The 17,091-nt window shown below is 38.6% G+C and overlaps 1 long non-coding RNA gene across 1 annotated transcript; it reads left to right on the top strand.

Annotated features, from left to right (window-relative positions):
• Positions 1–1,033: 1,033 nt before the first annotated feature.
• On the top strand, positions 1,034–16,311 carry LOC148057412 (uncharacterized). Its single transcript, XR_015705058.1, has 3 exons — positions 1,034–1,057; positions 1,171–1,268; positions 15,553–16,311. It is a non-coding gene; the product is annotated as an uncharacterized LOC148057412 (long non-coding RNA).
• The last annotated feature ends 780 nt before the right edge of the window (positions 16,312–17,091 follow it).

The raw sequence follows: 17,091 nt of genomic DNA, 5'->3' as shown, positions 1-17,091 counted from the left end.
TCCTGTGGGACCAAACTGGAGCAAATTGTGGTAGTAAATGGCAAATGTACTAGTACTGACCAGAGGGGAGCTTCAGTTTGAACTCAGAAAGCAACCAAATCACACCACTAAGCAAATGAAGGAGCTACAGGCCTTAGAAGAAACTAGTTGTTAGGATGTGGGACTGCGCAAGTCCCGTGCCTGAGTTAGAACAGACATCTGTAATGTGTGTTTCTGGGTTTGCAGCCCATGAAAAGTTCACAAGGTTAGTCTGGTAAAAAATTGAGGGAAAAACATCATCATTAGTTTATCTCAATATCCCATTTCCCAAAATGGTCAGAATAAGTGAATGTAAAGACTGGAGCTGGAGGAATTGAGTTTTTCTGGCAATCAGCTTGCCCAGCCAAGCTCTGCTTGCATGGCAGACCACAGCCTTTGAAAGATAGTGGGCTACCCAGATCTTGTAGAGGTCTGTGAGGTGTCCTTCCAAACCAGGCCCAAGAAAAACACGTCCAAGAACTGTTTCTAATACTTTAGCAGTACTGAAATTAAGGGAAAAAACCTCCAAACTCAGTTATTTGGTTGTTCTGTGGAAAACAAAACAAAAAAGAAACAATGACCTGGACACAAAAAACATAGGTACAAATTTGGGTGGAGCTGATAGTCACAAGTGTCAGATATGAAAGTCATTCTGCTGTTGGAGAAATAGAAGGATATAAAATAGAAGCAGCAAATAAAACTGCAAGAGTGACCCTAAAATTTTAGTTCTGGTCTAGGCAGCTGGAGAGCAATAACACAGGGTTGGCTGTGAAGTGCACTGCAATGGTGATTCTTTGGGCAAGGAAAACTATTAGTAGATGTGATAAAAATGAAGTCCAAATAGTAAACATGTAGGAAATAAATAGAACCTGCAAAATATCAAGGCTCTGAGAGCACCAATAGGCCTTAACGGCCCTGACCAGCCTCACCTGGTGCCTCTGCCCATGCCCCATTTCAGCTCAGGCTTAGGACTTTAAGTATGCCTCAAGTTATAGTGTAGATGTGCCTCTAACTCCTGGAGGGACCTCAGACCTGTGTTGTAGGTAGCTTGTCTCCTAGATGAATGCCTTTAGATGTACTTTATTGCTTGTTTTCTGTCTTGCCTTTGTTTTCTGGATTGACTTTGGACCTCTGTTATAATCTTATTTCCAGTCCTGTGTCCTTTTGATCCTGACTGGACTGCCTGCACGGACTCTGGACCTGGTTCATCACTTTGCCTTGTCTGGGACTATCAGAGGGCCCTGTTACCAGTAAGTACCCTGCTCTGTGTACTGTGTTCAGATGTTGTGGGACCATGCCCTGGTCAGCAAGGGCACTGCCTGTGCTGGGTCATCCTCAGCTTGGGGCTTGCCTTCCCTTAGGGAGCAGGTGGCCCTTGCTGCTCCCTGGCACAATGTGAATCCTTCTAACTGGTTGAAATTGACTGTGGTTGATAGACATGCATTTATCCAAAACTGACATAACTGAGCCTGCAGATTTGACCTCTGCAATTTGAAGAAGAAGGCTGGAAAGCAAAAATAAGGGTTAAAATAACAGTTGGTTTAGATTTCAATATGATAAATAACTGCTTAATAAGTGGCAGGGGAAACATCCTAAAATTTCATCCATGGAAGTTCCTCATACAGATGTGGGCTAGGTGAGGCAAATTGCATGGAAGCAGTATGTTTTCACAGTTTTTTCAGTGAACAAAGTTTACTGGCTCCAGGGATAGAAACCATAATGGCAGCTAGATGTAATGAACGGAAGCTCAGTGTAGAGGAAGGATTTGTTGAGTCTTGTCTTGAAACTTTCTTAATAGAATCAAATTAGCAGAATTCCTTGAAATAGAAACAGCTTCCTGATGGTTTTGCCAAATAACTCTCACAAACAGCAAATACGCAACAAAGGAGAGGGCTGCTGCATAGCATGAGGTGGTTTATCTGGTAAAAGTGGGACTAGAAAAAAAGCACAAAAGGAAAGGAGAAACTCTTGTTCCAGGACGTTGGTAGGATTTTTTTTAAAGGAACAAAAAGGCCAAGATAGATGTAACAGATGGGGGTAGCATAAGCTGTTTTCTGAAGAACACAGAACCATTAAGTAGCCATCTGACCAAGTACCCCCATCAGAGAAGAAAGAGGAGTTGGAGGTTATTCAAAAAATGTATCAAAAAGCATGGGTGTTCACGATCCCTGTCTCCTATTTGTAGTTTGTTTCTTTATGATTTTGAATTGCAAACTGCAAGAGCTGAAGGAGGTAGGATAATAAAGAATACAGTGTGGGATACATGTCTCAATATTTATAGCACGGAACGATGACTTCATGTTATGTGGTAGAAACTTCCGGAACTGAAACATTACTAATCATCTGTGATAAGTGTATGGCCAAAAATCTGAAATTAAGCCCAAATAAACCAGAGCTTCTTCAAAAAGAAGTTGTGTTCTTTGGGCCTACGGTAAAGGAAGGGGGAATTTCTACTAGTGATGAGAACATATACTATATAGAGATTACTAGTACTGTAAGCACTCCCAGATGTGTGCAGTTTTGCAGTTTTTAAAAATAGCTGCTTTTGTGCATGGAGAAGGAAATCCATTTCAATGTGACTTGGCACTGACATGGTTAAAACCAGCTGTGTTGGCCTCCTTTGGTTTCAAAATGGATTCTTGCATGCATGAGCTTGGACAGTCTTGAAACAAACAAAAAGGCTAACAAGATCAATGGCTTATACAGAAAATCTAAGCTTTATAAAGAGAGAAGTAAACGTACCACTGAGTGTTGGGTAAGTCTAAGGAGTATTTTCACTTTTTAAGAGTATGAGGAATTTCTGTGACTAAGACACTGTCTGCGTTTGGCTCCTTAGAGTCAACAGTCCTGGTGGTCAGATTCTTGACCAGCTGGAAAATCTGCAGAGTGATGGTGTTGTGATCAGACAGAGATATGGCACTGCTGAAGTCTGAGCTACAACAGATACTGATGAAAAGCCAATAGTAGCTTTTTATCAAAGTTGGAGAGAGGGTGATAAGTTTTCTTCTTACGGCTTGCACTAAGCGTACACAGTTATTCTTTGAAAGACTGTATGGTTGCAGGTTATGTAGACACAAATGGGGTCTGATTACATTAAGTAACTAATGAGCATGGCTGTGGCAGCACAGAAGTCAACTCGAGTTATAAAATTCAAATGAAGCTATCCATGAGCCTAAATTAAGGTGTAAGTGCCCAAGCTGAGCTAAGATATTTAATTCTAGAGTACCTGAGATGGCTGTCTGAAAACTAACATAGGTTTGACCACATAAGCGGTGGTCAAGTATGTATTATAATGTATGTAAAGGCTAAAAGAAATGGAAAAGTCTGAAAAAGAGATACCAGAAGACATATGTTTAAAAGAAAAAAGGAAGATACAGCTTGCATAATTAGAAACTTCTTGATAAAATCAAAAAGCTTGAATTTTAAGCTTATAGTTTAAATAATTGTTTTAAGAAATTTAAGATTCACCAACCACTCCTCCTAGGAGGAATCAATATATGACTATCTCCTGAGACTGATGGAGAGAGCAACCTGTTCACCTGACAGTCCAGGGCATGTGTTGCCTCTTTGAATACCAAATCTGATATGATACTTAAAAATTTCTGAGATTGATTGAGGCCAGCCGGGGTTGCCCACCCATGTGGGCACTGTGCTAGAAATGATCCTACATAGATAGTGACTGCTGGCATTTGAAGCAGAGTGAGTGGATCAGGTTTTCCAGTTAAGGTTCACATACATACAGATATCCTGGAGATAAGTGTGTGGTCACAGAAAGGACAATTTTGTGACCATAGGATAGCGCACTCCTAGAGAAAAATGGAAAAAGTGTGTTGTTACCAGTGGTTACCATTGAACTTACCAGTTCACTAACCTAGTAAGAAGGATCTTTCTATAAAAGAGAAGGAATAGTGATGAGGGGGGAAAAAAAACTAAGACCACTATAATAATGAGAGTTCATGACAAGCCACTGGACCAGGGTGATCGGCTGGATAGGGATTTTCGCTAGTGATTTGTAGAATCATCCAGAGTGCAGGGTATATTGATTAAATAGAGGATTTTAACTGTCTGGATTTCTGTTGGGAGAAGAATATAGCAGGACACAGACTATTCAACAGGTCCTTGAAATGCATTGGTGATGATTTTGATACAAATTGTGGGGAAAACAAAACACCCCAACAACTAGAGATGAAAGTATTCTAGATTTGATTTTTGCTTTTGGGAGTGAACTGAGACTGTTCAGGCAGAAAGTAAGACAGATAACAGTGATCAGGAAGTGTAGGCCTAGGAGGACTACTGCCAAAACAGAAATGGTAGATTTTGGGGAAGTAGACTTCAGTAAACTCAAACATCTGGAAGATATAATTTTCCAGGAAACTCGTCTGAGAGATAAGGGATCCAAAGAGGGGCAGAGATTCCTTAAATACAGGAATAGTAAGGACATACATAATTTTCCATTTTGCATGAAAGATAAGAAACGTAGTAACATAGCAGCTTTTTAAAATCAGGAGTTCTTTATTTACCTCAGGTGAAAGAAGGACACACAGAGGAAGAGAAAAGATCAGGTTACTCTGAGAAGCACAGCAAAATCAGGAAGATAATGGCACAAAATAGGAAACAAGTTGCATGAGTAGCAAGAAATAATTGGCTGTATGTTCTAGCATTAAGAGGAAAGTCAAGGAAATTCTCATTCTGTGGAGGGGACAAATTTGGTTACCTTGGACAAATAGCACCTAGGAGGCAGATGTCATTAATGTGTTTTTTGTTATCAGTCTTCACTAAAATGATCAGCTGCAAGAGGCAGCTAATTCAGTGTGGTCCAGTGAGAAAGAGATGGGAATCTCAGCCTTGAATGAGGAACATACAGTTTAGAGACAGTTAAGATAAGGTAGATATTTCCAAATTGGCTGAGCCCGAGGTACTTCCTCCCAGGGTAACTGCAGAATTACTTGCGGTAATCAACAGCCTCTACAGCCAGACCTGGGACGGGGTGGTTGCTCATAGTTCCGTAGCGTGTGAACTCTGCGTTGGCAACTGAAATGAAATTTGTGTTGCTATTTGAAGTTGTTTTCTCTTCTGCTGTTCTGTCACTGAGGAGTGACATAGCTTCCTCTCCTACAAAGTTATTCCAGTTTCCCACTTGTAATTAAATTCTGTGAAGCCTGCTCTCCTGGGTCTTAAGATACACAGCTGCCACACCAAAGGATTTTAGACTAGTGTGTGTGCGGGGGTGGCAAGGTTTTATGCTGGCTTTTGCTGTTTCTACCTGAGGAAGCCAAATAAAATGGTTTTCTTGAGGGGTGAAAGGGGATGCGGGTGTTCAAGTATTTGTTTGAACGGTGTGAGAGAAGCAGAGTTAATAAATTCTTGAGCCATTTTAAGCAGCTTGTTTCCACCTGTAGCATGTCCTTTTTCTGAGCTTGCATGTGTGTGGATTTAAATAGGGTGTCTTTTGGCAGGTTTTGCTTACAGGTGTTAGTCTGTAGATCGTTACTGGATTTTAGGGCTTACTTGGGCTGTAGGTTTAACTTGCATCCTTGAAAGCTGGGAAAAATATCAGTGTCTATAAATTCACTCCCATTCTAGGTTTAGGACAAATAATAGAATAATCCTAATTCTAGTCTGAATTTAGTGATCTGTTTAGTTAAAATCATATCAAATGTGGTAGTCATTACAGTAGTGATTTCTTCTAGGCAGTAAGTCATGCTCTGTGGAAAGTAAATTAGATAAAAGTCTTATTTTTATGGTATTACAAATCAACATTTCAGAGCTATCTTTTCACAACAGAATCATACTGTACTGGAGGTTTAAAAACTTCGGATAAGATTTTTATTCTCTGCTAAATTATGGGATGCTTGGGTAACATTTTGGAGAAAAATACAGGAGGATGTGTATATATATATATATGATCTAAAGACCTCTGTGCAGAGATGTTGTACAGATATATAGCATATATATATGTATTTTGCATATACACACATATGCATGCAGCAAAGATCCTTTTGTGTAATAAAATTGTATTGATAAGGAGAACATAATTCCTTAAATAGACATGTAAGGCAAATACAGAGGTACTGTAGAAATACAGCAGTTACATATTGCTACATAACTGTTATTTTTAAATGTATGTATATGTAAGTGTTTGCATGTGCATACTCAAAAAGTCACTTCTGTGTGTCTCAGTCCTGATGCCAATGGATCCAGCACCTGAGGCTGGTTTGGTTGGTCAGCAGGCTGCAGTTGCACGCACAAGTCAGGAAGGTTGCCCAGAGGTGATTCTGTTACTTGCAGAGCGGTGGAGAATAGGCTATGTGTGAGTCCAGCACATCCCGCCATAGTCTGCAGTTACTGAACGACTCCTTGTGCTTTGAGAGAAGTGCTGCAATTGCTATTTTGTCTTTGGCAGTACAAAACTACTTTGTGCGTGATAAGAATCTAGTAACTTTTTTGATCGCATGAACTAAAGATTAAATAGCTATTAATACAGTAATTAACAAGAGGGGAATCTAATGGTGTGGTTGTGAAAAGTGTCATGGAGTATCTCAGAGTGAGAAGTGTCTATAATCGCCCTTAGATGACTGCAGTACATGCTGCTGATGCTAGATGTGGTCTTGTCTCTTCCACCCTGGCCTTCTCCTGCATACATTTCTGTCCCATCTCATGTGCTGGCAAAAGTTTTCCTGTAGCAGTACTGCAAGCTGAATTTGTGTAGCGACCTGAGGGAAAAGTAACCTGGGAGGAAAAAAGGTAAGATCAGGTCCTGGCCTGACTTGCGTTACAGCCATGTTAACACTTGAACAAGGTGGATTGTACGGATGCGTGGCTGAGGACAAGGCAGGTGTGCAGGACTTCCCACTTAGCAGCAGGCCACCCTTAGTTTCTGGGTCCAGGGCTGGAGTGACCTCTCAAAGTGAGATCAGAAAATGTACTTCTTGTGTTATTCTAACCGATGACACAGATATAAAAGTCTCTCTGAAAACAGACTGCAGAAATGGGCTTTCTCTCTTTGAGGGTAAAATAGAGCTCAAATAAATATTTATTACTGACCGACACGCCTATTTTGTCTGGTTTTGTCTTCTTGGCAATATGAAGATCTAAAATAAAAATTTATTCTAAGTCATTTGTAACATATCCATCATGCATAAAAATCAAATATATGACATGCTTTCCATGCTATATATTAAATGTGTTGAAATTTAAAGCTTCCTGTGGACTACTTTGTAAAAGAAATACTAGTTAATGAAACATTCATAAATATTGGGTGTACTACTGAGCAGATTTTATGAGAATTCGGAGTTCTAGTACAGGATAAGAACGAGGAGCTATGGAGTACCAGGACTTGTTTAGCAGAGATCACGTTGCAATATAAAATTAAAGAGCTCAGTTCCAGAGAATGAAGATAGAAGCATATTTTACCTTGAGTGAATGTTCCATGCTATGCTTTTATTATATCATTAACAGCAGTCTTAATCAAAAATCCCTGTTGATTTCATTGGGCATGTAGCCAAAAGAAATAGTGCAATACCAGGTTCTTGGGGACTACTCCATTGTCTTGCATATTGTAACACTGATTAAGATGTGTTAAGAAAATGAAGTGTTTATTAAATTCCGCTAAAACAGAATGATACAGCCTGTATACAACCCAAGATACTGATAAATACATTTGTACTTTTATAGAACGCAGTAAGTGTTTACTCAAAGAAATTTTACAAGCAATCATGAGTGTCAGCAACTACTGTTCATAACGCTTTGAATGTGATTAAAATGGAAAGAACCAATGCATGAGTTTAGTGGGATCATTTTCCAAGTCAGGAAAGGTGATGATATTTGGCAACATGGTAGTGACGGTATTTGCAAAGCATTTACTCAGGTATTTGTTGCCTTTAGCTTCAATTGCTTCACTGTGTTCCATGATGCAAAAGCAAAATGCTTATGGTAATAGGAATACTTCTCAAAAGAAGTATTATTATACTGTTTTATCATAATAAAAGTGTTATTTGTGCAATAAGGCATGAAATCTGAGCTCATTACCTAGGCTGTATATACAAGCAGTTGAAATTTTGTTTACAAGCCAGTTTATGCCCCTAATCAAGACCTCTGTTATAAACCAGAATTCTTCATCAAGATATGTACTTCATGAATCCTTAACACAGATTTCTAGGCTTGCAAGGGAGTGCTGGGTCTGGTTGGAATTCTGCAGCAAAAGAGAAAGTGAAATAGATTACCTTTTCTTAGAAATACTCAAAATTGCATAAATTGCTCGCTGTTCAGATATGCCAAATGAGTACTTAGAGGTCCACTTCATTTGAAATCAGGACCCTGCTGTGGCACAGCCTGTTCACTGTCTGCACTGCAAAGTATGCCAACATCAGCATTACAACATAGGTATGTAATTGCCATTTGGATAAAAATATCAAGGTTAGCTTAAATTTGGCTACTTTGTGTGACATACTGGTTCCAGGACCTACCTGAAATGTTGAAACCCAGGTGTCCTGAGCTTAGAGACTTCCTAGGAATGGATCTGTCTGCCATGGTCAGATGAAGCCAAAACAGGAGAATTTTCCTGTCTCTCTTTTCATCCTCTGGAAGATGTTTTCATCACTGAGCAAACTTCTGTGCTTGCTTCTGCTTCCTAAGCCTTGAATGTATTGTCGGATGCCACCGGTGTTGAGGCCTGTCAGCACTTTGTTGCACCACTGGTGGAATGGAGCATTTAGGGGATGCGGCCTCCTGAAATTCTTGAAGATTTCCTCAGTTTGTCCTGTTGTTAGGTTAGGGCATATTCTTGTTGATGTTTTCAGACCTTTGGCTCTTTTATGTATTGTGTTTTTTGGCAGGGGGGTGCTACTTTAAAGAGCTGCCTGAAACTTACTGCTAAGTGATAGTGCAGATTGTAATGAATGAATTTCTCAGCAGCGTAAGTTAGGTTTGAAGCATGCATAGATCAAAGTATATGTTTTGAGTGAAAGGTGATTCTGAATGTTGCTGAATCCTCAAGGTCCCCAGGATTTGCATACCCATATTTCCACGTGGTGGTAGAAAGCCACAGCTGCCAGCATGGGCTGGCATGTCCTGTTCCTCTTTGAGTTTATGGAATGGCAAAAAAGAACTGCCAGAACTTATCTTCATGCAAAGGCAAGGACCTGAGAAACTGTGTTGCCTTACAAGTCAAAGCTCAGCCTTTCAAGGCTTTTTCCAAACTTTTTTTGTGCACTGTCATCAATATTGTCCTCTGATGAGGAAACAACAGGGGAGGTTGCAGTCTCCTCCTTATTATATCTGTTGGTAGTGCTGTGAAGAAGTTTTCCTCTTTCCCAGTCAAGTGTACATAGTGCTTTGAATTTTTGGTACTTTTGCCTCATTCATGATAATTTCTGTTCTGTATTCCTGTTGTTATACATGCCGATTTTGATAGATCAAAATCTGTTTGAAAACAGATGCAAAATACTAATTCAGCTTCTGGCCCAATTTAGACTGTCATTGGTCTTTGTTCAAACTCACCAAATCATGATCTGTTTTTTTTTTTCTTTTTTTTCCCCTTTTTTTTTTTGTTGGCTTTGCTTTGCTGTGCTATGCCAGGAAAATTTGGCAAGTCCCATTCAATTTCTGTGTTGTTGTAGAGGTTAGATGACCCTGATAATCCTCGCTGCATTTTTTGGCTCTTTGCTTGTAGCTAGTAGCCTACTTTGCAATGGTTCTTAATTTAATCAGATCTAGAGTCCCCTCCAGATGTCTGCAATACAGATTCCTAGTTATCCTAGCATCTTTGACTTAAAGACATTCCAGTCTCTGAATTCCTCACTTCATTTAAGTTCCCTGAAGAGCTCTCTAGGTTTACTGAAGAAGTTTACCCTTTAAAAGTTGATAATTGAGTTATGAATTATTATTTTAGCACTTTGATTTAATTTATGCTAACTCAGCTTTCAATGATAAACTATTTAAATCTTCATTACATGACAAAATAAAATTTAAATAATGTATATTTTTGGTAGCTCTGGCTATTTGTTACACAGGTTTGTTGGCTGTAACATCCAAAAGTGGGTTGCCTCTACCCATATCATTAGCTGCTATTACTGTCTATAGTCAGTTCTAATCTTTTTCAGGAAGTTTGTCTCCTGTCACAATAGGTATTGTCACAGTATCTAATTTCTCTTTCCAATGATGTTACTGTGCTCTTTATCCATATTTTTATCTGACCAGGGATTTCTTATAAACTTTCACCTTGATTCCAGCAGAAACTCTTTATCTTTTAAAAAATGGACTTTTATCAAAAAACATGCTTTCCTTCATAATGCCTTATAGCTTGTTGCATATCCCACTGCTCTCATCTTTAATATTATCTTTCCTGAATGGTATCTGTCCTTCTATATCTATACTCCAGTTCTGAATTCTGTGTTATCAAGCTTCTGTTTTCTCCTTAACATCCATTTTCACATCCTATAAAAGTATATCAAGATCTTCCATTGTGTTGAGAAAGCTCCTGAGAATTGTTTACACATCAGAGTTGTTTCTTACTCCATTGCTTATACAGAGCAGACTCAGGCATGTCATCTCCTGTTACCTGATTGCTGTTCACAGTCCTAATTCTTTTTATTTACCATATGTTCTCCTGCTACCACAGGTTTTTTAGATCCATTTCTGAATTCTCATTTAGCCTATATTTTGTCTTTCCACTAGTGTTTGGAGATCTGTTATTTCTCAGTTTAAAACTGTTCTTATCAGTTGTGTTGGCTTTGATCCCAGGTAGCTATTCCCTTGGGCATTCAAGTCAAATTTATCTTTTGCAAAATGACTTCCTTCAATAAATGCATCTCAACAGTCAAACATTACAGACGTTTCCTTATACCACTCATCATTTAGGTATTGGTTAGTTTATTCTCTTATTAGGCTGCTTTTCTGGAGACTTGATGTCCCTGAAGTTCATACAAGTATCTACTTGTTTGCAAGTGTTCCCTGAAGCAGTTAGTCCTTCATAGTTTTTTCCGGTGGGAATTGAGCAGTATTGGTTTTGGGGGTTTGTCATTGTTTTCCAGATTCCTTATGATGCTTCTCAGTTGCAGGTCCACCTGCCAGTTGCACCTAACAGACATAATACCATTTTGGATTTTGATCCCCTTCCATGACCGGACTAACAGCCAGTAATAAGGAGGCTGCAGACACACAGACCTTGCCTCTCCACATGGTGGTGTGAATCTCCAGCTTTCTCCTCTGTGTGCCACTTTTAATTCTGTCTGGGGCTCTGAAGGTCCCTTCTGTTTTCTTTCAGAGGTTCTGTGTACTGACTTGGTTCCCCTTCAGTTTCCAATGCCTGGTATTCTCGTCTTATTTCAGAGCAAGCATCCATTTTCTTCCTTCTTGCTATCCTTATTTTTCCTTTTATTCTCTAGAACATCAAACCTCCTTCTCAGTTCTTTTTCATATTCACAAGTCAGTCTAGTCCTTTGGCTTATCCTTGTCTTTTTCTTCCATGGGCTGCCATCCTCAGCTAGCAATGCTTTTCATCTCCTCTTGTTGCAGTATATAGCTGAAGGTTTCATAGAGGTGCTCCTCTCTTCCTTTTTGTCCCAAAAACCTGTTAGCTCTAACATCATCAGTTGATTTCTCAGTCTTTGAGCCCACTGTGTGTGTGTGTTCCAGGTATCCACTGAGGGATAATGAAGATCCCACTATTTCATTATCTTGTATCCTTATCCTAGTATTCTTCAGGGATAAGCATCATCCTTTATTGGAGTCTAATTGCCATTACCTATCCATCCCTGTCTTGGAGTTGCAACCAGAAGAGCTGGTCGCTCATCTGACACACACCCCCTTTTTATTGTCTGTTTATTATTACTTGGGAATGCTGAATTGAATCCAGATTACCTGCTGTTGTCGAAGGTGACATAATCATTGTCCTGTGTGTTATTTGTGCCTTGGAACTTCATAATGTCCCTTGGTAAAGATATTATACATTGTGTATGCTATTGTACTGTTTATTGAGGCAGGGACAAAACCAAGTTGTGCCTCTATTGTTCCACAAGAATTTTTGTTTAATACATATATGACTACATGGTTTGTTTTTTTGTTCTATATTACATAGAAATATTAATTTTCAATGAAAAAATCTCAACAGTATATTTAAAAAATATAATTATAGCAGTTGTGACTGCACTCCAGATTTAAATACATACTTTGACTAATCTGAGTAGTGTTGCAGTCCCAAATGTTTCATTTAGCACAGTGCAAATGTATTTTATGAAAAAAAGGGAAGAACAGTTTCAACAAGAAGCTCCAAGTTCAGGGAGGTGGGAGAGTGGTCTCTAAGCCAGAAATCCACCAGGGTGGTGGTACCAGGACTTGGACGGAGTTTGTGGGGACTTTTTCAGGAACTTGGGAATTTATGGACTTAGGAACTTGTAGGATGAGATGTTTTCTGATCTGGGGCTTTGAGAATGACATAGTGCTGAAATGCTGAAGTAGGCATGATTATACAGAGAGCCTGTACCTGGATCCATATGTCAGCTGATTCAGTGATTAAATTAATTTGTGTGTATTTTTAACCCTTTTTTTATCTAATGTTGTTGAAATTTATATTTTACTAGTCATAGGGGACTTTATAATAAAATGTTCTCCTAGTAGAAGTGCTTTGACTGTAACTGGCTCACCTCTTATCATATCTTGGATGCATGAATAAGTGGTGTTCTAGGTTTGGTGGTTTTTTTTGGTCATTTGCTGCAAAGCAGATTTTCCATTGCTGTAAGTCAGTTCAGAACCCCTTCCAATTTTCCAAAATCATCTTGAAACTTAGGACTCTGGAATCAAGGGTAGTCTTGAAAATAATTATAGTTAGTTGTTTTCCAAGTGTCTGGAACTTATGGGTTGGGCTTCTGCCGCTATGCCATTCTGTATTTGCAAATTATTTGTTTTCCTTTGCCTCTTTTTTTTTTTTTCCCCCATTCTGCTCTTTTCTGCCAAAAGCACCCCAAAATACTTCAGTTTGATGATTGTTAATTTGTTGCTAGATCCAAAGACTTGTAGAGAGTACCATGCTGGCAAGTGCAGCTGGTGGAGATAACAGCAGCGCAAGAGTTGAACAGAGAACCTATTCAATGGGGCTGGATGAATGAAGCTCTTGTGGACCTGAAGGTATTAATGAGAGGGGAATAAATTTCCCAGGTTTTCCTGGCAAAAAAACCCCTTAGATGTTAAAAAAAGGTAGGTTCTAGTTCCCTTACTTGATGGCCTCTGGTAGATGCTTGCTAAATACCTATGTGGCTCAAGTGCATGTCCCTCCAAGGTGTGAGGCTGTGAATCTGTTTCATGAGGTCAGTGCTAGCCACTGTGAATAACTGGGACTCTGGAAGAAACTTTCACAAGAGCAAGCTGTAACTTCTGCAGACATGCAGGGTACAGAGTGCTAAGCTGAGACTGAAAGAAGCAAACCTCTTATCCTATTTCTGTACCTTTATTTCCAAATAGGACTTGATACCAAAAGTAAAATGTACAGAGAATACTTCTTTGTGGGAAGAATGGGTTAACTGAGAGCCTTGTTAGTACTGAAGTGTGTGGAAAACACTAAAGGAAGTATAAACAGTGTTTCACTTTGTAACTGCAGGGCCTTGGAGGGGAAAAAAAGAGAAAGACAATAGGAAAACAGCAAAATGGCTGGTTTAAGGTGTTTAATACTGTTTAATTAAATTATTCTAGAATAAGACTCATGCTAAATAAAGCTTAGATTTAAATGAAACTTGTCAAGATAAAATAGCAAACTAAATACGAAGAGCTTTACTAAAAAGAGGCTAAATGTACAGGTAGAAGTGAAACTTATCCAGTTCAAACAATTGTAATTAAAAAACCCCTGAAACATACTGACAACTCAGAGCAAATGCATATTGCCTGTGTGTGTTGTGGGGGAAAGTCTTTGAATACCAAAAGAAGGATACTATGGATAAAGAACATGAGTAAACATGCCAGGAGTGAATAAGGTTTCTAAAAATGTGAAGAATTCCTTTAAAATGTTGAGATTGTAGCTAAATGAGAACAGAAAGGCAGTTAAAAAAAAAAGTGTTCACAAAAGAATTGAAGAAATAACTGCAAGAGGCATAGACATGAATAACAAATCATTTTTCCTGATGTGTTCAAGAAGTAAGCCTGCTGGAGACCTCTAAGTCCAAGAGGTGATCAACATATAAAAGAGGAGACAATATAGCAGAAAAATTAAACTCTTTTCTTATATGTATGTACATTGAAGAAGAACTTGGTGAGGTTTTCTGGATGCTAATCCTTTTTGATGGAGAAAAATGTTGGAGGATCTTTCTCTTACCTAGTTATTGATGGATAGGGTCTCTGAGCAAATGGACGAAAAGGACAAGAATAAATCTCCAGACAGAGATGACATTAACTCAAGCGCTCTAAAGAAACTTGGAGATGAAACAGCTGAATTACTGAGATACGTGACCAGTCATTTAAATCTATCTTGGTACCAAAGATGGCTAATGTTATGTCAGTTTTTAAAATGCTGTCTCTGGGGAATGTCTAGGGAACTACATGTCACTAAATTCAGTGTCAGGTAAGCTCTAACTAACTTTTCTGAAGAATATCAGTATTAGATGGACAAGAGGAAAACATATACTTGGGATAAGTCTTCATCTTTTGTTTAAAAAAAAAAAAAAATCAGGTCTGTCAGTGTTCTCTGGATTGAATAAATATATTTCCAAAAATGGTTTATCAAGATTTCTCACCAAAATCTTCCAAGAACTAAGAGACCATGGGATAACAGGGAAGGTTCTCATATGGATAAATAGTGGATTATAAACTAGGGAAAAGGAGGGCATGGGTAAAACGTTGTTTGTCACAGTGGAAGGAATTTGCCAATGAAGTCTACTATTCTGTGCTGCAACGTGCATTTTAGCATATTCATAAATGATCAGAAAAAGAATGAATACTGAGGCAACAAAGTTTGCTGATCATACCATCTACTGATGATAAAGAGCTGCAAAGCAATCCAAGAATGCTATGATAAAACAGCTGATTAAATTCAATGTAGATTAATGGATAATGGTGCCCTTAAGGGGAGGGGAAAAAAAAAAAAAAAGAATTGTCCTAATTTTACATATTCTTGGATGGGTTGTGAGTTGACTATTATAACCTAAATCTCATTCTGAGTGGTAATAGATAGCCTTATGGAAACAGGAGAGCAGTGCTCAGTGGCAGTCAAAAGTCAGATGGAATATTATAAATTATTGTGAAAGGAACAGAGAATAAATCAGAACCTCATTATGCCACTTTGCAAATCTATCATGTACAATCATTGTGAATATAGTGTGGAATGCTAGTTTGTCAAATTAAAAAGAATATTATTGAATGAGAAAAAGCATTTGGAAGAAAAAAAGGAAGGAGACGGGGATGATGTAAGAATGAAGTATCTGACTTTTTGAACAGAAAATACAAGAAAATAAAAAAATATGGACTTATTTGCATGTGTGATGTGGCTGAAAAGCCATTTCCTCTCTCCCCCCCCCCCCCCCATTTTTGGTTTTTTTTTTTTTTTTTTTTCAGACCATTTCCTTGCTTTGTGATAAGTTTATGGACAGTATGACCAAAGTATCAAAAAAGACGCCACTGTGTAGCCCAGGATTAACACTTGACAAAAGTGACTTTTTAATGTGGAGGAAGCAGGTTTAGACATACATGTGGAGTGCAGATGCTGCCCTCTGACCCTGCAGTCATGATGGAGAATCCAAAATACTGTAGGAATGCAAGAAAACGTACATAACAAAGTTGCTGTCCCCAAAAAGCACGTGGAGATGATCATCATATGGCACATTCTGGAAGACAAAGAAGAAAAAAGTGCACACAGTTTGAGAAGAGACAAGACTTGTAGTGGAATTATATAACTTTGCAAGAGTTTACAAGACCTCAAAACATATCCAAGTATGATAACAGCACTGTTAGATTAAAATAATTCCTGATAAAGGCAATGGGTAATATTATAATATTAATCTGATATCAAATGGGATTGTTTGGTTTTTTTTTTTTTCGTTGAGTTGGGCACTAGCACATAAGCCACAGTGAGACCAAAGACAAGCATTAAAACGGAAGATAGAAGTGGCCAAAAGAAGATGGATACACTTCAGGGCAAAGGCTTCTGAACATAATATCCTAAAGGAATATGGTAAATAAAAGTATGGGTGAACAAAAACAATGTGAAAATGTGAAAATACATAAAGGGCTCAGCATGAAAAGATATTTGTAATAGTAAAATAACGGCAAACCCTTTTCACCAGGAGAGGGTAATTGCTGGAGGAATGAAGGAATGTGAAGAAATGTTTGAGGGCTTCATCCTGGTAAAAAAGGGAAGATTTCAGCATGCACAAACAGAGTTAAATTCACTCAGTCCTTTTATGACTTGTGTCCTGCAGCAGAGTATGATGTGCCTGCTGCTCTGGAGGGCCTAGGAGAAGTAATCCATAGACTGGGTACAATTGCTGTTCTCCGCAGGGGAGGAAAAAACCCCCATGCAATAAAACATTTTCTAAATTCATACAGCCTTAATAACTATGTATGTAAAAAGGGGAATATTTTCAGTACTGCAGTTGGAGATATCCAGTAAGTAGTGCTTGATGCCCAGTGTTTGGGTTTTTTTTTAATTATTCTTGATGCAGTGACAGAGGTCTGGCAAGTGTCCTGGGAAAAAGAGAAGGTGTACAAACATCTGTATCTTTTCAGCAATCTGTTTGGAAAACATTGTTTCCTCAGACTGCTGTATTAGTTATCATTGGCACCCAATGCATTTCACAATCAGGAATGACAGAAAGTTGTGCTGCAGTGAGTGCTAAGACCTGTATACAAAACCTTTTGCTTTAGAGCAAAAGTCTCGAAATGCTTTGCTACAAGATACAAAGAAGGCTTTGAAAAGAACTGGAGCTCTAAGCTGAAGTGAACCAAGGAAAGGTGTACACTGTGTAGTGTAACACCATTCCTTGGAAGAGCCAAACATGCTTTAAATGGACTTCAGATGAAGTGTGATGTTGATGCTATTAGGGCTTGTGCCATAAGAATACATGTATAAATAATGCCTTAAAAATGTGCTAAAAC

Source organism: Nipponia nippon, unplaced genomic scaffold (assembly GCF_047370975.1).
Source record: "Nipponia nippon isolate SJK-2023a ecotype South Korea unplaced genomic scaffold, ASM4737097v1 scaffold_1, whole genome shotgun sequence".
NCBI classification, from domain to species: domain Eukaryota; kingdom Metazoa; phylum Chordata; class Aves; order Pelecaniformes; family Threskiornithidae; genus Nipponia; species Nipponia nippon.
Note: the sequence above shows the minus strand (reverse complement) of the source record. Positions and strands in the feature narration are given on the sequence as shown.